Raw genomic sequence first — 16,663 nt, forward strand, 5'->3', positions numbered from 1 at the left:
GAGCTTTTTGATGGTGCAGCTGTAGAACCTTTTGAGGATCTGGGGACCCATGCCAAATCTTTTCAGTCTCCTGAGGGGGAAAAGGTGTTGTCGTGCCCTCTTCACAACTGTCTTGGTGTGTTTCGACCATGATAGTTTGTTGGTGATGTGGACACCAAGGAACTTGAAACTCTCGACCCACTCCACTTCAGTCCCGTCAATGTTAATCGGGGGCCTGTTCGGCCCTCCTTTTCCAATAATTCATGATCCGCTCCTTTGTTTTTCTCACATTGAAAGAGATGTTGTTGTCCTGGCACCACACTGCCAGGTTGCTGACCTCCTCCCTATAGGCTGTCTCATCGTTGTCAGTGATCAGGCCTACCACTGTTGTGTCGTCAGCAAACTTAATGATGGTGTTGGAGTACAGGAGTGGACTAAGCACGCACCCCTGAGGGGCCCCAGTGTTGAGAATCAGCGTGGCAGATGTGTTTTTACCTTCCCTTACCACCTGGGGGCGGCCCGTCAGGAAGTCCAGGATCCAGTTGCAGAGAGAGGTGTTTAGGGTTTTTTGCTTAGTGATGAACTTTGTGGTCACTATGGTGTTGAACACTGAGCCATAGTCAGTGAACAGCATTCTCATATAGGTGTTCCTTTTGTCCTGGTTGGAAAGGGCAGTGTGGAGTGTGATTGAGATTGTGTCATCTGTTGATCTGTTGGAGCGGTATGCGAATTGGAGTGGGTCTGGGGTTTCTGGCATGATGGTGTTGATGTGAACCATGACCAGCCTTTCAAAGCACTTCATGGCTACCGACGTGAGTGCTACTGTGCGGTAATCATTTAGGCAGGTTACCTTCACTTTCTTGGGCACAAGGACTATTATGGTGGTCTGTTTGAAACATGTAGGTACTGCAGACTCGGTCAGGGAGAGGTTGAAAATGTCAGTGAAGGCACTTGCCAGTTGGTCCGCGGATGCTTTGAGTACACATCCCGGTAACCCGTCTGGCCCTGTGGCTTTGTGAATGTTGACCTGTTTAAAGTCTTGCTCACATCGGCTACAGAGAGCGTGATCACACAGTCATCCAGAACAGATGATACTCTCATGCATGCTTCAGTGTTCCTTACCTCAATGTGAGCATAAAAGGCATTTAGCTTGTCTGGTAGGCTTGCATCACTGGGCAGCTCGAGGCTTTGTAGTTCGTAATAGTTTTCAAGCCCTGCCACATCCAACGAGCGTCAGAGCTGGTGTTAGTCCTGTATTGACGCTTTGCATGTTTGACGGTTCATCTGAGGGCATAGCTGGATTAGTGTCCCGCTCATTGAAAGTGGCAGCTTTAGCCTTTAGCTCGGTACGGATGTTACCTGTAATCCATGGCTTCTGGTTGGGATATGTACGTACGGTCACTGAGGGGATGATGTCGTCGATGCACTTATTAATGAAGCCCGTGACTGAGGTGGTATACTCCTCATTGCCATTGGATGAATCCCGGAACATATTCCAGTCTGTGCTAGCAAAAACAGTCCTGTAGCGTAGCATCCGCTTCACATCTGACGACTTTCGTATTGAGCGAGACACTGGTACTTCCTGATTTAGTTTTTGCTTGTAAGCAGGAATCAGGAGGATAGAATTATGGTCAGATTTGCCAAATGGAGGGCGAAGGAGAGATTTGTATGTGTCTCTGTGTGTGGAGTAAAGGTGGTGAATTGTTTTTTTTCCTCTGGTTGCACATTGTTTGCTTCTACACCTGCATTGCTTGCTGTTTGGGGTTTTAGGCTGGGTTTCTGTACAACACTTTGAGATATCAGCTAATGTAAGAAGGGCTATATAAATACATTTGATTTGATTTGCTTATGGCATTATACAGCTCATTGAGTGCGGTCTTAGTGCCAGCATTGATTTTTGTTGGTAAATTGACGGCTACGAATGATATAGATGTGAACTCTCTTGGTAGATAGTTTGGTATACTGCTTATCATGAAGTATTCTACCTCAGGAGAGCAATACCTCGAGACCTCTTTAATATTAGACATCGCGCACCAGCAGTTATTGACAAATTGACACACAGCCCCCGCCCCTCGTCTTAACAGACGTAGCTGCTCTGTTCTGGCAAAACACGGAGAAGCCAGCACGTTCTATATTATCTGTGTCATCGTTCAACCATGTCTCGGTGAAACATAAGATATTACAGTTTTCAATGTCCCGTTGGTAGGATAGTCTTAATCGTAGAGCGTCCAATTTGTTTTCCAATGATTGCACATTGGCCAATAAAACAGAGGGTAATGGTGGTTTACTCACTTGCCGACGAATTCTCACAAGGCACCCAGACCGTATTTCCGTCTTTTCTTGACTCAAATGACGGGGATTTGGGCCTGGTCTCCGGGAAGCAGTATATCCTTCACGATGAACTCATGAAAAAAAATAACATTTGTCCAGTTCGAGGTGAGTAATCGCTGTTCTGATGTCCAGAAACTCTTCTCGGTCATAAGAGATGGTAGCAGCAACATTATGTACAAAATGAGTTATAAACAATGCGAAAAAACAAACAAAATAGCACAGTTGGTTAGGAGCCCGTAAAACGGCAGCCATCCCCTCTGGCGCCATGATAAGGCTTGTCACGTCCTGACCAGTATAGAGGATATTTTGTTATTGTAGTTTGGTCAGGACGTGGCAGAGGGTAGTTTATTTATGTATTATGTTTTTTTTTGGTCACTGGTCTATGTTTGTATTTCTATGTGTATGTTCTAGGGTAGTTTTTCTATGTGTAGGTTGGGTGCTGGTCTCTCAATTGGAGGCAGGTGTTTCTAGTTGCCTCTGATTGGGAGTCCTATAAATCGGTGTGTGTTTTGTTTGTCACTTGTGGGTAGTTGTTTGACAGTACTGCTTTTGTTGAGCCTGCTTCTCTGTTCCTGTCGTTAGTTTGTTTATTGTTTTTCCGTGGTGTTCGCATTTATTTAATAAATATGTTGAGCACGCAACCCGCTGCGCCTTGGTCCCATTCTCTCTTCCACGACAGCTGTGACAGAACTACCCACCACAACAGGACCAAGCAGCGGAGGAAATCTGGCGAGGACCTGGGAACACGGCTGGTAAGGGAGCCCGAGAGGCAGCCCCAATAATTTTTTTGGGGGGGGCACAAGGGCAGTTTGGCAGGGCGAGGATGGAGCCCCAGGCCAGCTCCCCGTACCCTTTTTGGGCAGAGACGAACTGGACAGGTCCCATGCCTTGGGGTGATGGGTACGGTGGCGAGGCCGAGCATTTTCAGGCCAGTACGTGCAGTACCAGCACCCCGCATGTGCCAGGGGAAAGTGAGCATCCAGCCAGTAGGGGTGATGCCAGTCCTGCGCTCGAGACCGCCAGTGCGCCTCTACGGTCCAGTGCGTCAACTCGGCCTGTTCCCGCTCCCCGCACTAGCCCTGAGGTGCGTGTGCCCAGACTGGCACATCCTGTACCAGCCCCATGCATCAGGTTCTAGTGCGTCAGCCCAGCCTCGCCAGTCAGGAGCCGCCAGAGCCGCCCGCCAGTCAGGAGCCGCCAGAGCAGCCCGCCAGTCAGGAGCCGCCAGAGCCGCCCGCCAGTCAGGAGCCGCCAGAGCCGCCCGCCTGCCCGGAGCCGCCAGAGCCGCCCACCTGCCCGGAGCCGCCAGAGCGGCCCGCCTTTCCGGATCTGCCATCGCCGCCCGCCAGCCGGGCGCAGCCAGGGTCGTCCGCCAGCCGGGCGCAGCCAGCGCTGCCCGCCAGCCGTGCGCAGCCATCGCCGCCCGCCAGCCGGGTGCAGCAAGGGACACCCGCCAGCCGGGCGCAGCCATCACCGCCCACCAGCCGGGCGCAGCCAGGGTCGTCCGCCAGCCGGGCGCAACAAGGGTCGCCCGCCAGCCAGGCGCAGCCAGAGACACCCGCCAGCCGGGCGCAGCAAGAATCGGGTCGAAGTCAGGGTCGCCCACCAGTCCTCCGGCGCGGCCAGGGGCACCACCTAAGTGGGCGACGTCGAGGGTGGAGCGGAGTCCACGTCCCGCACCTGAGCCGCCTCTTATATAGGTGGGTTGGGGAGGGGGGGTGTAGCACAGTGCCGTCGTTGACGGCAGCCACCCTCCCTTCCCTCCCTTAAGTTTAAGGGGGATTTTTCTGTTTGTTTGGGGGTTTTCTGTGTTTTGTGTAGGTGCATCCGGGGTCTGCACCTTTGGGGGGGGGGGGGTACTGTCACGTCCTGGCCAGTATAGAGGATATGTTGTTATTGTAGTTTGGTCAGGACGTGGCAGAGGGTAGTTTATTTATGTATTACGGGGTTTTTTTGGTCACTGGTCTATGTTTGTATTTCTATGTGTATGTTCTAGGGTAGTTTTTCTATGTGTAGGTTGGGTGCTGGACTCTCAATTGGAGGCAGGTGTTTCTAGTTGCCTCTGATTGGGAGTCCTATAAATAGGTGTGTGTGTTTTGTTTGTCACTTGTGGGTAGTTGTTTGAGAGTACTGCTTTTGTTGAGCTTCTCTGTTCCTGTCGTTAGTTTGTTTATTGTTTTTCCGTGGTGTTTGCATTTATTTAATAAATATGTTGAGCACGCAACCCGCTGCGCCTTGGTCCCATTCTCTCTTTCACGACAGCTGTGACAAGGCTTCGCTGTGCCGTTGTTTCGTAGTGCCCTAGAGAAACAATAGAGTGCAGATTAGTTTGAGTCATGGTTGCACCGTTACTTCAGTGAAAATGGCTTGCTTCTAGCTCAACCAGATCAAAAGATCTGACCCATATTACCAGAGCAACATTTTTATCTTCCTAGCGGATCGCCGGGACCATAAACAATGTCGTGGGCTGTGGTGGAAGAAGTGGTGGAAAAAGTACCCAACCGTCATAATTGATTAAAAGTAAAGATACATTGAAAAGTAAAATACAACAGTACTTGAGTAAAAGTTTAAAAGTATTTAGTTTACATTATATTTAAGGATCAAAAGTAAAAGATAAATCATTTCAAATTCCTTATATTAAGCAAACCAGACGGGACAATTTTTCTTGTTTTTTCATTTACGAATAGCCAGCAGCACACTCCAACACTTAGACAACCATTTAAAAACAAAGCATTTGTGTTTCGTGAGTCTGCCAGATCAAAAGCAGTAGGGAATATTTTCTTTATAAGTGTGTGAATTTGTCCATTTTCCTGTCCTGCTAAGCATTCAAAATGTAGCCAGTACTTTTGGGTGTCAGGGAAAATGTATGGAGTAAAAAGTACATTATTTTCTTTAGGAATGTACAGTAGGGGAGTAAAAGTACAGATATCTAAAACAATGACTTAAATAGTACTTTAAAGTATTTTTACTAAAGTACTTTACACCACTGTGGACTATTCTCATACGACTTGAGCGTCTGTCTACGTCGTTAAAGGGATACTTCGGGATTTTGGCAATGAGGCCCTTTTCTACTTGCTCAGAGTCAGATGAACTTGTGGATACCCTTTTCATGACAAAATCTCGACTTATCCTTTCAACCATTTGTTTACACTTTGCTCAATCAAGTTACCTTTTTGGCTAGAGCTAAAAACCTGGTAACTTTACTATTATATCCAAACATTTTTGGGCACAAAAAGGTGGTGAATGAATGAATGACAGAACTCTTGCAATGCATGAATGAGAACTCTTGCATGTTGTCATCACAAACCTGATGTTTTTAAAGAGACAGTGCACAATTTTCAATGTAATGCATCTCAATTGGAAAATAGTGCTTTTACACAATGTAGAAACCTAATATTCCACAAATTACTTTGTAATTTCAGTGACAGGTATTTGTATCAACATTTTAGCTTTTATAATAAATTAATGTATTTATAGTTTTACATATTGGTTTCTAGGGCTTCTAAAGTAGCTATAATTCATATAGGCCAAATATAGGCTGAATCAATTTAAGAAATCTTATTTTCTGGTGCTCCAAAATTGAATGTGGTGCTCCTAACTTTTTAAAGTGCTACCAATTAAACATTTTAATTTAGAGCCCTGCCTGTGCAGAACCAACAATGCATGTCTGGATCAATCTACACTCCTAAAAAAAATATTCCTGTAGATATTTTTCTATTATCTTCATATTCATACCCTCGTAAAACTGACCATCCTACCGATCCTCGACTTCGGCGATGTCATTTACAAAATAGCCTCCAATACCCTACTCAACATACTGGATGCAGTCTATCACAGTGCCATCCGTTTTGTCACCAAAGCCCCATATACTACCCACCACTGCGACCTGTACGCTCTCGTTGGCTGGCTCTCGCTTCATACTTGTCGCCAAACCCACTGGCTCCAGGTCATCTACAAGACCCTAATAGGTAAAGTCACCCCTTATCTCCGCTCACTGGTCACCATAGCAGCACCCACCTGTAGCACGCACTCCAGCAGGTATATCTCTCTGGTCACCCGCAAAGCCAGTTCCTCCTTTGGCCGTCTCTCCTTCCAGTTCTCTGCTGCCAATGACTGGAACGAACTACAAAAATCTCTGAAACTGGAAACACTTATCTCCCTCACTAGCTTTAAGCACCAGCTGTCAGAGCAGCTCACAGATCACTGCACCTGTACATAGCCCATCTATAATTTAGCCCAAACAACTACCCCTTCCCCTACTGTATTTATTTATTTTGCTCCTTTGCACGCCAATATTTCTACTTTAAACTTTCTTCTACTACAAATCTACCATTCCAGTGTTTTACTTGCTATATTGTATTTACTTTGCCACCATGGCCTTTTTGCTTAACTCACCTGCCATGGCCTTTTCCCTTAACTCACCTCATTTGCTCACATTGTATATAGACTTATTTTTCTACTGTATTATTGACTGTATGTTTGTTTTACTCCATGTGTAACTCTGTGTTGGTGTATGTTGTCGAACTGCTTTGCTTTATCTTGGCCAGGTCGCAATTGTAAATGAGAACTTGTTCTCAACTTGCCTACCTGGTTAAATAAAGGTGAAATAAAATAAATAAAAAATATTCCTGTGAAAAACATGCTGCACTGTAAATTACGCTGAGATAGATAGAAGCGGTCAGGTGACAATGTAGCTGTAAATCATCTTAAAACAAGACATCTTAATGAAAATGACTGGTGGTGTCATTACATGGAGTGTGACTAAATGTGGATTGAGGGAACGATATCCTATACAATGTGGGGGTATAAATTGTGTACGCATATAGTTGTAGTAATGGGAACTTACCTGTTAGGGAGGAGACTGACTGTGAAAGACCACGAGCTCTCCTTGAGTTTCACAGATTGTGATATCAGCAGACGAAATTAGATATGGCGGGTGCAGTGTAATAGTATTGGCTCGGCCCCAAGGGAAGGATTGCGTATCGGTGTAATGAATTGCAGGGGAGGGAGTCCCTGGGCTTTGCTGCTCCATGTAAACACCATAATGGAAATATATTGGATTTCCTTTAGGCTCCTTGCACTGGTTAATTGCCAGATTGACAGACCAACCTGAGATCTTTATCCAAAAACCACCTAGAATACAGAGTTCCCTTCCCTAAGTGAACAGCCAGCAGAGGCATCCTCTGTGTATGGTTCCTCTTTTTGGTCCCTTTTCTGAAGTTTATGAATATTTCACGCTAGTGTTTGTTTGCGTTTTTCTTTTAGGTGAGAGCGTAACCCGATGAAGTATGATACATGTATATCACATGCAAGGGAGAGCAATTGCCAAGAATTTTCTGGAAGAGGAGAACGAGACATACCTTGTTTACTGCCAACAAGGAGGCAGAAAGGTCAGTGCCCTTTGTTATACCATAAATTACTCTACATCCCTCATGTTTGAACAATAACTTTCTTTTGAAATAACATGCTCACTCCTGGATTTGTCAAGATGAACACTTTCTAACAGTGTAGCCTGCCTATGTTGGCTTCAGAGGCGAACAGCAGTGCAGTGGGGAATCAGGCTAATTTCTTTAACTAATTAAACAGAACTGTGACTAACTACCCTGGATTTACGTAGAAACACACTTAACCTCCCAGTGAGATGTTGCCAACAGTCAATGCTACCTTCTAGCAGCAGACAGTGACGCCAATTAAGTAATTTAACTTTACTGTAACTAACTACCCTAGATGTATGTAGAAATATTGTCACGAATTGCTAGGAGTAGTGGTAGGAGTCAGGCGCAGAGAGCAGAGGTAAGGAAATAATGGATTTATTTTCTCCGGTACAAATCAAGACACTCAAATAGGGAACAGGTGCAACCAATAAGACATACAAACAGAAAAAGTAAAAAGGCTCAGCGGCGGCTAGTAGGCCGGCGACGACGACCGCCGAGCGCCGCCCGAGCAGGCAGGGGGGCCACCTTCGGTGGGATTCGTGACAAATATAGTAAATATCCCAATGTGATGTTGCTACCTGCCAATGCTACCTCCTAGCAGAGATTCCATTTCAAACTGACACTGATCCACCTCTCAAAGCCGCAAGGCACTGAGAATGGCAGCAGACGAGCAGAGCAATGTTGGTGAAAAGTTTCCCTTTGTGCTGTGTAACTCATTAGAGACTAGACAGACACCTGTCCTATGGCTAACACAATCCCATTAGCCCAGGCTAGGAGTGGGAAAGGGTCAGACAAAGACACAGCCTCATCTTTATTTTATTCATTCGACTGAGAGTCTGTGTGAGTTTGATTGCTCTTCACTCACAGTGAGACGTGTCCTCCATTCGTAATCATGGCCTAGTCCATGGCATTAATTGTATGTACCACTACCATAGATTCGGCTGTGTAGGGTTTTTTTTCTCCCAAGGTTGATGATTCCCTCTGGTTTCATCTGTCGTCTCCCAGGACATACAGATTTATTTGGGTAACGGCGCTAAAACGGTGTAAATGCCATCTGCATTGAATAACAAATTGTTGATTGCAGATGCTACCACGGCTGCACGTACGCAGTAGCACCCGGGTAATATGTTTGTCAGGTTTCTCCCATACCGGCCACAGCTGTTTTACGGCTGTGAATTCACAGAGACAGAGATGGGGATGTTTACAAAGCCAAAGATATCCTGCCTTAAAGCGCAGAGCCCAGGGCCTTGAGTGCTGCTGGAGCTACACTAGATACCCCCCTAAACTGTATCCTGTCTGTGGCTGGCTGGATCTCCCTGGAGGTATATGCTTTTAACCTTGACTCACTCCCCATTCCCAAGCCATTTGGCAAAATAAAGGAGGAAGGAAGGAACACACAGAGGTAAATTACACACATTTGACCACTCTCACTAGACAGGCCACTGGAGCCTGGGGAAATTAAGCTCCACTGATAGTCTGTACTGTGCTTTATCAAACAGTGGTTATCAGTCTTTATATTCATTAGGACTCCATTTGTGGCTGTCCTGTTGTTGTGGCTGTTGTTACTGGTCACAAAGCATTTCACACTTCTTCACCATCAAGAAAATCACTAGATTTGAGATTGATTTGCCCGGCTCAATGTTTTAGCAATTTCAATATCCCGGCTCCTCGGTTCTGTCCAACTTGGGGTAGATTAAAGGAGGATTGAGAATGAAGAAACAAGCACCACGATATACAAAGATCTTTTGGGTAATTAAATGGGACTAGAAACACTTCAGAAAGTAAAGAGATGTCTTCAATTCATTAATACTAAACATGTGCATTGAACATGGCAACATCTCTATTTTGGGGGATTTTGATCTTGAACAATGTTTATTAGTGGTATGGGTAGCGCCATTGTGCATTGCTATAGCAACGACTGCGTCATTGGCAGTGTTGAGCAAATGGTGAGTTTTGGCATGGGGACTGAAAGTGAATGTTGCCCTTTCCTCCACTCGCCTCCAACTTCGACACTGCTCTGTCATTGAGATCAGGACAACAATGTTAAGGTAAGTAACTGATACAATCACTTTTATGTTGGTAATTATAATATTTACATTTTAGAGTATTTTTTCTGATTATTAAGATTAACTTTTGATAACAAGCCGAGTAGACAGTCAGCCGAGTAGACAGTCAGCAAGGAAGCTAGCTGGCTAGTACTTGATTTAGCTCTTGTCTTGTCTTTTTTTTATGCTAATATTTTATTTGATAGCTGTACAACATAAAATTCTCTTATTGACACTTTGAAGAGTGTTTGTCTTTAGGCATTATTCAGAGCTCAAACAAATTTGCTAGTGATGCGATATGTAGCTAACCAGCCAGAGAGGGCTAATGCAGGATTGCTATTTTACCAGTAAAATGTATGATCCCCATACTTATTATTATTAGCTAGCTAGCTAGACAACTACATAGCTAGATATTGCTTTAGGTGTTTGTTATCTGTGTCATGTTGTATGATTCCTAAAATAGTTGCTAAGCCAAGCTTTTTGACTGGAAGGTGATTGTCAATTATGTATTATTGTTATGTACTATTAGGACTATATACAGTGCATTCGGAAAGTATTCAGACCCCTTGACTTTTTTTATTTTTTGTTACGTTACAGCCTTATTCTAAAATTGATGAAATAGATTTTTTTTCTCATCAATCTACACAAAATACCCCACAATGACAAAGCAAAAACAGGTTTTTAGAAATGTTTGCAAATGTATAAAATAAAATAAAAATTGAAATATCACATTTACATAAGTATTCACACACTTTATCAGTACTTTATTGAAGCACCTTTGGCAGCAATTACAGCCTTGAGTCTTCTTGGGTATAAGATTACAAGCTTGGCAAACCTGCAGTTGGGGAGTTTCTCCCATTCTTCTCTGCAAATACTCTCAAGCTCTGTCAGGTTGGATGGGGAGAGTCACTGCACAGCTATTTTCAGGTCTCTCCAGAGATGTTCGATCAGGTTCAAGTCAAGGCTCTGGCTGGGCTACTCAAGGACATTCAGAGACTTGTCCGAAAGCCACTCCTGCATTGTCTTGTCTGTGCGCTTAGGGTCGTTGTCCTGTTGGAAGGTGAACCTTCGCCCCAGTCTGAGGTCCTGAGCGCTCTGGCGCAGGTTTTCATCAAGGATCTCTCTGTACTTTTCTCCATTGATCTTTCCCTCATCCCTGACTAATCTCCCAGGCCCTGCCGCTGAAAAACATCCCCACAGCATGATGCTGCCACCCTCCATGCTTCACAATATGGATGGTGCCAGATTTCCTCTAGAGGTTAAGCTTAGCATTCAGGCCAAAGAGTTCAATCTTGGTTTCACCAGACCACAGAATCTTGTTTCTCATGGTCTGAGAGTCCTTTAGGTGCCTTTTGGCAAACTTAAACTGGGCTGTCATGTGCCTTTTACTGAGGAGTGGCTTCCATCTGGCCACTCTACCATAAAGGCCTGACAGGTGGAGTGCTGCGTAAATGGTTGTCCTTCTGGAAGGTTCTCCCATATCCACAGAGTAACTCTGGAGCTTTGTTCGAGTGACCATCGGGTTCTTGGTCACCTCCCTGACCAGGGCTCTTGTACCCCGATTTCTCAGTTTAGCCGGGCAGTCAGCTCTAGGAAGAGTCTCGGTGGGTCCAAACTTCTTCAATTTAAGAATGATGGAGGCCACTGTGTTCTTGGTTGACCTTTAATGCTGCAGACATTTTTGGTACCCTTCCCCAGATCTGTGCCTTGACACAATCCTGTCTCAGAGCTCTATGAATAATTCTTTCAACCTCATGGCTTGGCTTTTGCTCTGGCATGCACTGTCAACTTTGGGACTTTATACAGACAGGTTTATGCCTTTCCAAATCATGTCCAATCAATTGTATTTACCATAGGTGGACTCAAATCAAGTTGTAGAAACATCTCAAGGATGATCAATGGAAACAGAATGCACCTGAGCTCAATTTCAAGTCTCATAGCAATGGGTCTGAATGCTTATGCAAATAAGGTATTTATTATTTATAAATTTGCAAACATTTCTAAAAACCTGTTTCCGCTTTGTTATTATTGGGTATTGTGTGTAGATTTATGAGGGGAAAAAAATACTTTAATCCATTTTAGAATAAGGCTGTAACATAACAAAATGAGGAAAAAGTCAAGGGGCCTGAATACTTTCCGAAGGCACTGTATTTTAGTGGGGGTGTTTTTTTCTCTCTCTCTCTGACACTCTCTCTCAGACCTTTGTGAGGACATGCAGGGGCTGGAGAGAGTGGACAAGATGCTGCTGAAGTTTCAAAATGGCTGAGGGACAATTACACCCTCACAGCCTAGCTGAGCCTAGATGAACTTCAATGTACTGGAGGACTTCTGTAGAAATTGTTGACTTTGTTACAGCAAAGTTAGAAAGGAGAATATGATGTGGTTTGTTTGTGTTGCACCTGAATGGGCGAGCAGTTATGTATTGTAGGGGACCAAAATTGTTTTAGGTAGTGGCACTCCAGCACTCCACTCATTGCGCACATAGGCACTAGTAAAGGGACTCCAAGTCTTCACCAAGTATCTCAGACTGTCACTGGTAATTTCGCCTCTGTTTCATGCTTTTCATTTTTTTCCATTCTGACTCTTTGTGTGTTAGGATATCGGCCTAGTGGAATGTAGTACAAAAGAAAATGAAGTTGTAAAAGCCCATTTGTGTCAAAATATGCCTTATTCTTATCATATTTTCTAATTACATAACAATTTTGGTAACAATATCCCTGAGATGAATTTTGGATATAATGTTTTGGTCATGACAGCGATGTAACTTCCACATTGTTTTCAGGTTTGAATGAGACAATATATTCCCCTAACCTTGTTGTTTCAATAAAGTTTTTGTTTTATTCATATTATATTACTTGTGTATGTCTTTTCTTGTGTTTTCACATATAGTCCTCTTTTAACCGATCTCAGTCCTCTTTAAAGCGAACTTTGGGGAAAAAAACAAAGCAACATTTTTTTATTCACACTGCCCCTGCCTTTGAATGAGGACTCAAACTCTTTGCCAGTTCACTTCATCTATTTTGTGGTCTGGGTCCTCTTTGCATTCACATTGCTATGTTTAGAAATTAACCACAATCTTTTTCCAACATTCTCTAGGTTTTTACAAAGTGCAGGACAAGCCATTCCATCAGAATGTGTCATCGGACAGCTATATACAGTATGTGTTTAATATTCTATCAAGATAAGAAAGTGTCTGATCACGGAACATCCATATAATTATAGAAAAATACCACTGTTCTCACTAAAAGAGCTTTAACTCATTCACAGTAAAAAAAAAATGTATTACTATTCTGATTTCAGATTTTAAACCCTTACTAAATAAGGAAGACTCAAAATGTGACCGACCGGCTCGATTCGGTCTTATTTAGCAAAATTTGAAATTGTGTTTTTTACATTGGATAAAAGTAGAGACCCAGAGATAGAAAATGTTATATCATACACTACAGTTGAAGAACAATGGGAAAGTAATTATACTTTTTGATAAACTTGTAACCTCACTTTTGAGAAAATGGCCTTTGAATGTTTTGGTACACATACAGTACTGGAGCGCTCTTCTTTGTCTACACCCATTCAGAATCTTTCACGGCCTCTTAAGCTTTAGCCCCGCCCATCTCTTTAACTGGGCGCTCTGGCCAAGGAGTAGGGTTGATCTGAGCGTTTTGTCCTAACAACAGCAGTCAAGCAACCAAGCTAACTGGCTAATGTTGGCTAGCTACTTCCAGACAAAAATGAGAGAACAGCTCACTCTGACCTTTTTACTCACCCTAGCAGAGCTGGTTAGGCTGGTTTTGTGTTATATATAACTACCAAACCAAATGGCTCTGAGATACGAATAATATTACTACACAGATCATACACATAATGTTATCTAGCTGACCTAACAACAGCAGTCAATCACCCAAGACAACTGGCTAATGTTGGCTAGCTTGCTTGCTATTTCCAGACAACAAATGAGAGAACAGCTCACTCTGACTATTTTACTTACCCTAGCAGAGCTGGTTAGGCTGGTTTTGTGTTCTCCAGAGCGTTGGTGACTGCAAATGTGCTGCTGGCAACAATTTAATGACATTTTTTTGCCAACGTTTACTGACACCGGCCATATTCAATGGGTGTTAAGCGTTCATAAATTTGTCAGTTATTCTGTGCTTTGGCACACTCAGACAAGAGTCCTCTGAAATAGCCAGAGTAGATAGCCGGAGCGAATTTACCAGCTACGTCTATCAACAGTTGTCGCAGTGACATCATTAACATTCTATTGAAATGGTTACTTGCATAGTGAAGTATTTTGTTAAGACTTGTAGCTAGCTAGCTAAACAATGAACCATAATCCCAACTAATGACGTTACTACCCTACATGAATCTACAGGTAGCTAACCAACCAGGTTCAATGTTAGATAGCTAACATCAGGCTATAACTGTCACGACTTCCGCCGAAGTCGGCTCCTCTCCTTGTTCGGGTGGCGTTCGGCGGTCGACATCACCGGCTTTCTAGCCATCGCCGCTCCATTTTTTCATTGTTCCATTTGTTTTGTCTTGTTCCCTGCACACCTGGTTTACATTCCCTAATCACACTGCATGTATTTATTCCTCTGTTCCCCCATGTCTTTGTGTGAAATAGTTTTTGTTACGTGTTTCGTGTTACGCGCCAGGCTGGGTTTCCCCCTGTATTTCCGTGGTATTTCACGAAGGATGTTTAATTGTTAAACATTTGCTTATTTTTGTGACTGTTTCACGCCTTGCACTTTTTACCTTTGGCTGGAGGTTTTTGACACAGTGGCGTCTGTCTGTTTTATTGCCTCTGCCTAAATAAAGTGTGCCCCTGTTCACAACTCTCTGCTCTCCTGCACCTGACTCCTCCACCAGTAGCGCACAACCTTGACAATAACTAGCAAAGCAAATGGCTCTGAAATACAAATATTATTACTACACAGATCATACATGTAACGTTAGCTTGTGAGCCAGCCAGCTAACGTTCGCTAGCTAGCTAACAGTACACTTTAACTTTAAGTGAAAATAACTTTCTGTAAAAGTTTTAAACGTGTAATGTCTGAAAACGTAGCTAGCTAGACTATCTTACCCGTATACATGAATGGACGCTTCTCCCTCTGTCACAGATGCCGTGGTTGCCCTTAGTTTGAAGATGTAATCCAGAGGCAGGTGTTTTCTCCATCTCATTAGTGTGATGGCTTTCGTCGTAAGGAGAAGGGGACCAAAATGGACCTAAGTATGATTCCCAATCAGAGACAACGATAGACAGCTGCCTCTGATTAGGAACCATACTCGGCCAAAACAAAGAAATACAATACATATAATTCCCACCCCATATCACACCCTGACCTAACTAAACAGAGAAGACAGCTCTCTCAGGTCAGGGCGTGACAATTAGCTATCATTCTCTAATTCCACTGATTTCAAAACTCAGTTCAGAAAGTGGAGAGCAACACTAATGCCGTTTTACTACGTGATATCGTTTTTAAAAAAGCCTCGTTAGAAAGGATTACCTACTACACATACTGACCAGCTCAAATAGATGTGCTTTCATGGCAGACCAATCTAAACTCATCTCTCTGGATGTCCAGCTCACCCATTATCTCAGACAATCATGGCTAGCAGGAAGGTTGCTGACTTTTTTTGTGGCTAAACCAACTAGGCTCGTAATTTAACAATTGTATTCATATTTACAGATGGCATACAAGTTTGTTATTTAGGCACATGAAAGTTCACATGTTCCAGAAGGCATTTCTGTCTCATTTTCATAAAATTAAAAAAAAGTTTACGTTCAAATGGCTCTCCTGTGAAGTAGTGATGCGCGGAATGAGTCACATATGCTCTGTTTTTTCTCTATCTTCATTAGGAATTTGTGTAAATGGCAGCTTTTTGGGAAAAAAGTGTTGATTTTTGTATAAGATACACATTTTCACGTGTTTTTTCTTGACTGACTACCATTGGATTGATGTGATGCTATTGTTTGTCATATAATTTGAAAGGGCTGTTTTTCAGCTTTCAAATATGTATTATGTTTTCATATATGGTTTGAGACCAACAAAGTATGCTCACTAATGCACACAGAGGTCATGGTCTCAGTTAATTCAGAAATTCCCAAACTCTCCGCAACAATGCCAATATGGCAATTTACAGTTACAGTTAGCTGGTGTTCTAAAGCCAAGTGTTTCCATTCCCCTTCAATGTGCTCTCCTTTTCACACAGATTGATCTTTCTTTCTCTTCTTTCCAAATGGATTTGTTCATAATTCATGGCAGTTTGGTGCACTGTGTACAGTGTGTGATCTATGTGTAGTCAGAGCAAGTCCCCCATGCCCACCCGTCTCTATTATACAGGCTCAGCTCAGCTCAGAGCCAGAAACAGTAAAGCATGGCATGGCCTCTCTACTCCGCTCTGCAGAATGTTGCCAACATCCTCCACCCCAGGCTGCTTTACAGAGCCTTTCATTGGTATGTGTCACTCACGACCCCGCTGATTCACCCTGGCTGGTCACCCGCCACTGGCCTCCAGTCACTCGCCCACGAACAACATGACAATGGCAAGCTAGCCAAGTATGTGCTGTGTGTGAGCCTAGGTGTGAATATCGCTGGGCTGCTGAAAGTGTCCAGCCATCTGCCAGTGCATATGGAAATAGCTCTGAAGCTTGGATAGACACCCTCTGAGCTCAGGAATTAGAGCATTTTCACTGAGGCATAGTTTTCACTGATGATGCTGTACAGTATATTGGTCTCTGTGGTGCTGGTGTCAGGCAATATAACACATGCACATTTGAGTGAATGTGATTTACACATTCTAGTCTTGTTGTGGATTGTTTAGGTTGCCAGGATAATTTTAAAGTCTCATTTAGCATAGCAGATACAGTACCAGTCA

The 16,663-nt window shown here is 43.6% G+C and overlaps 1 protein-coding gene across 1 annotated transcript in view; it reads left to right on the forward strand.

The window, feature by feature from the left end:
* Positions 1 to 16,663, forward strand: part of LOC106596863 (leucine-rich repeat and fibronectin type-III domain-containing protein 2) — a 198,221-nt gene that overhangs the window by 66,939 nt on the left and 114,619 nt on the right. Inside the window, exon 2 of the mRNA XM_045695816.2 lies at positions 7,576 to 7,700. The gene's annotated coding sequence lies outside the window, so the exon portion shown is untranslated. The remainder of the gene's footprint in view (positions 1 to 7,575; positions 7,701 to 16,663) is intronic.

Source organism: Salmo salar, chromosome 15, assembly GCF_965601325.2.
Source record: "Salmo salar chromosome 15, fSalSal1, whole genome shotgun sequence".
NCBI lineage: Eukaryota > Metazoa > Chordata > Actinopteri > Salmoniformes > Salmonidae > Salmo > Salmo salar.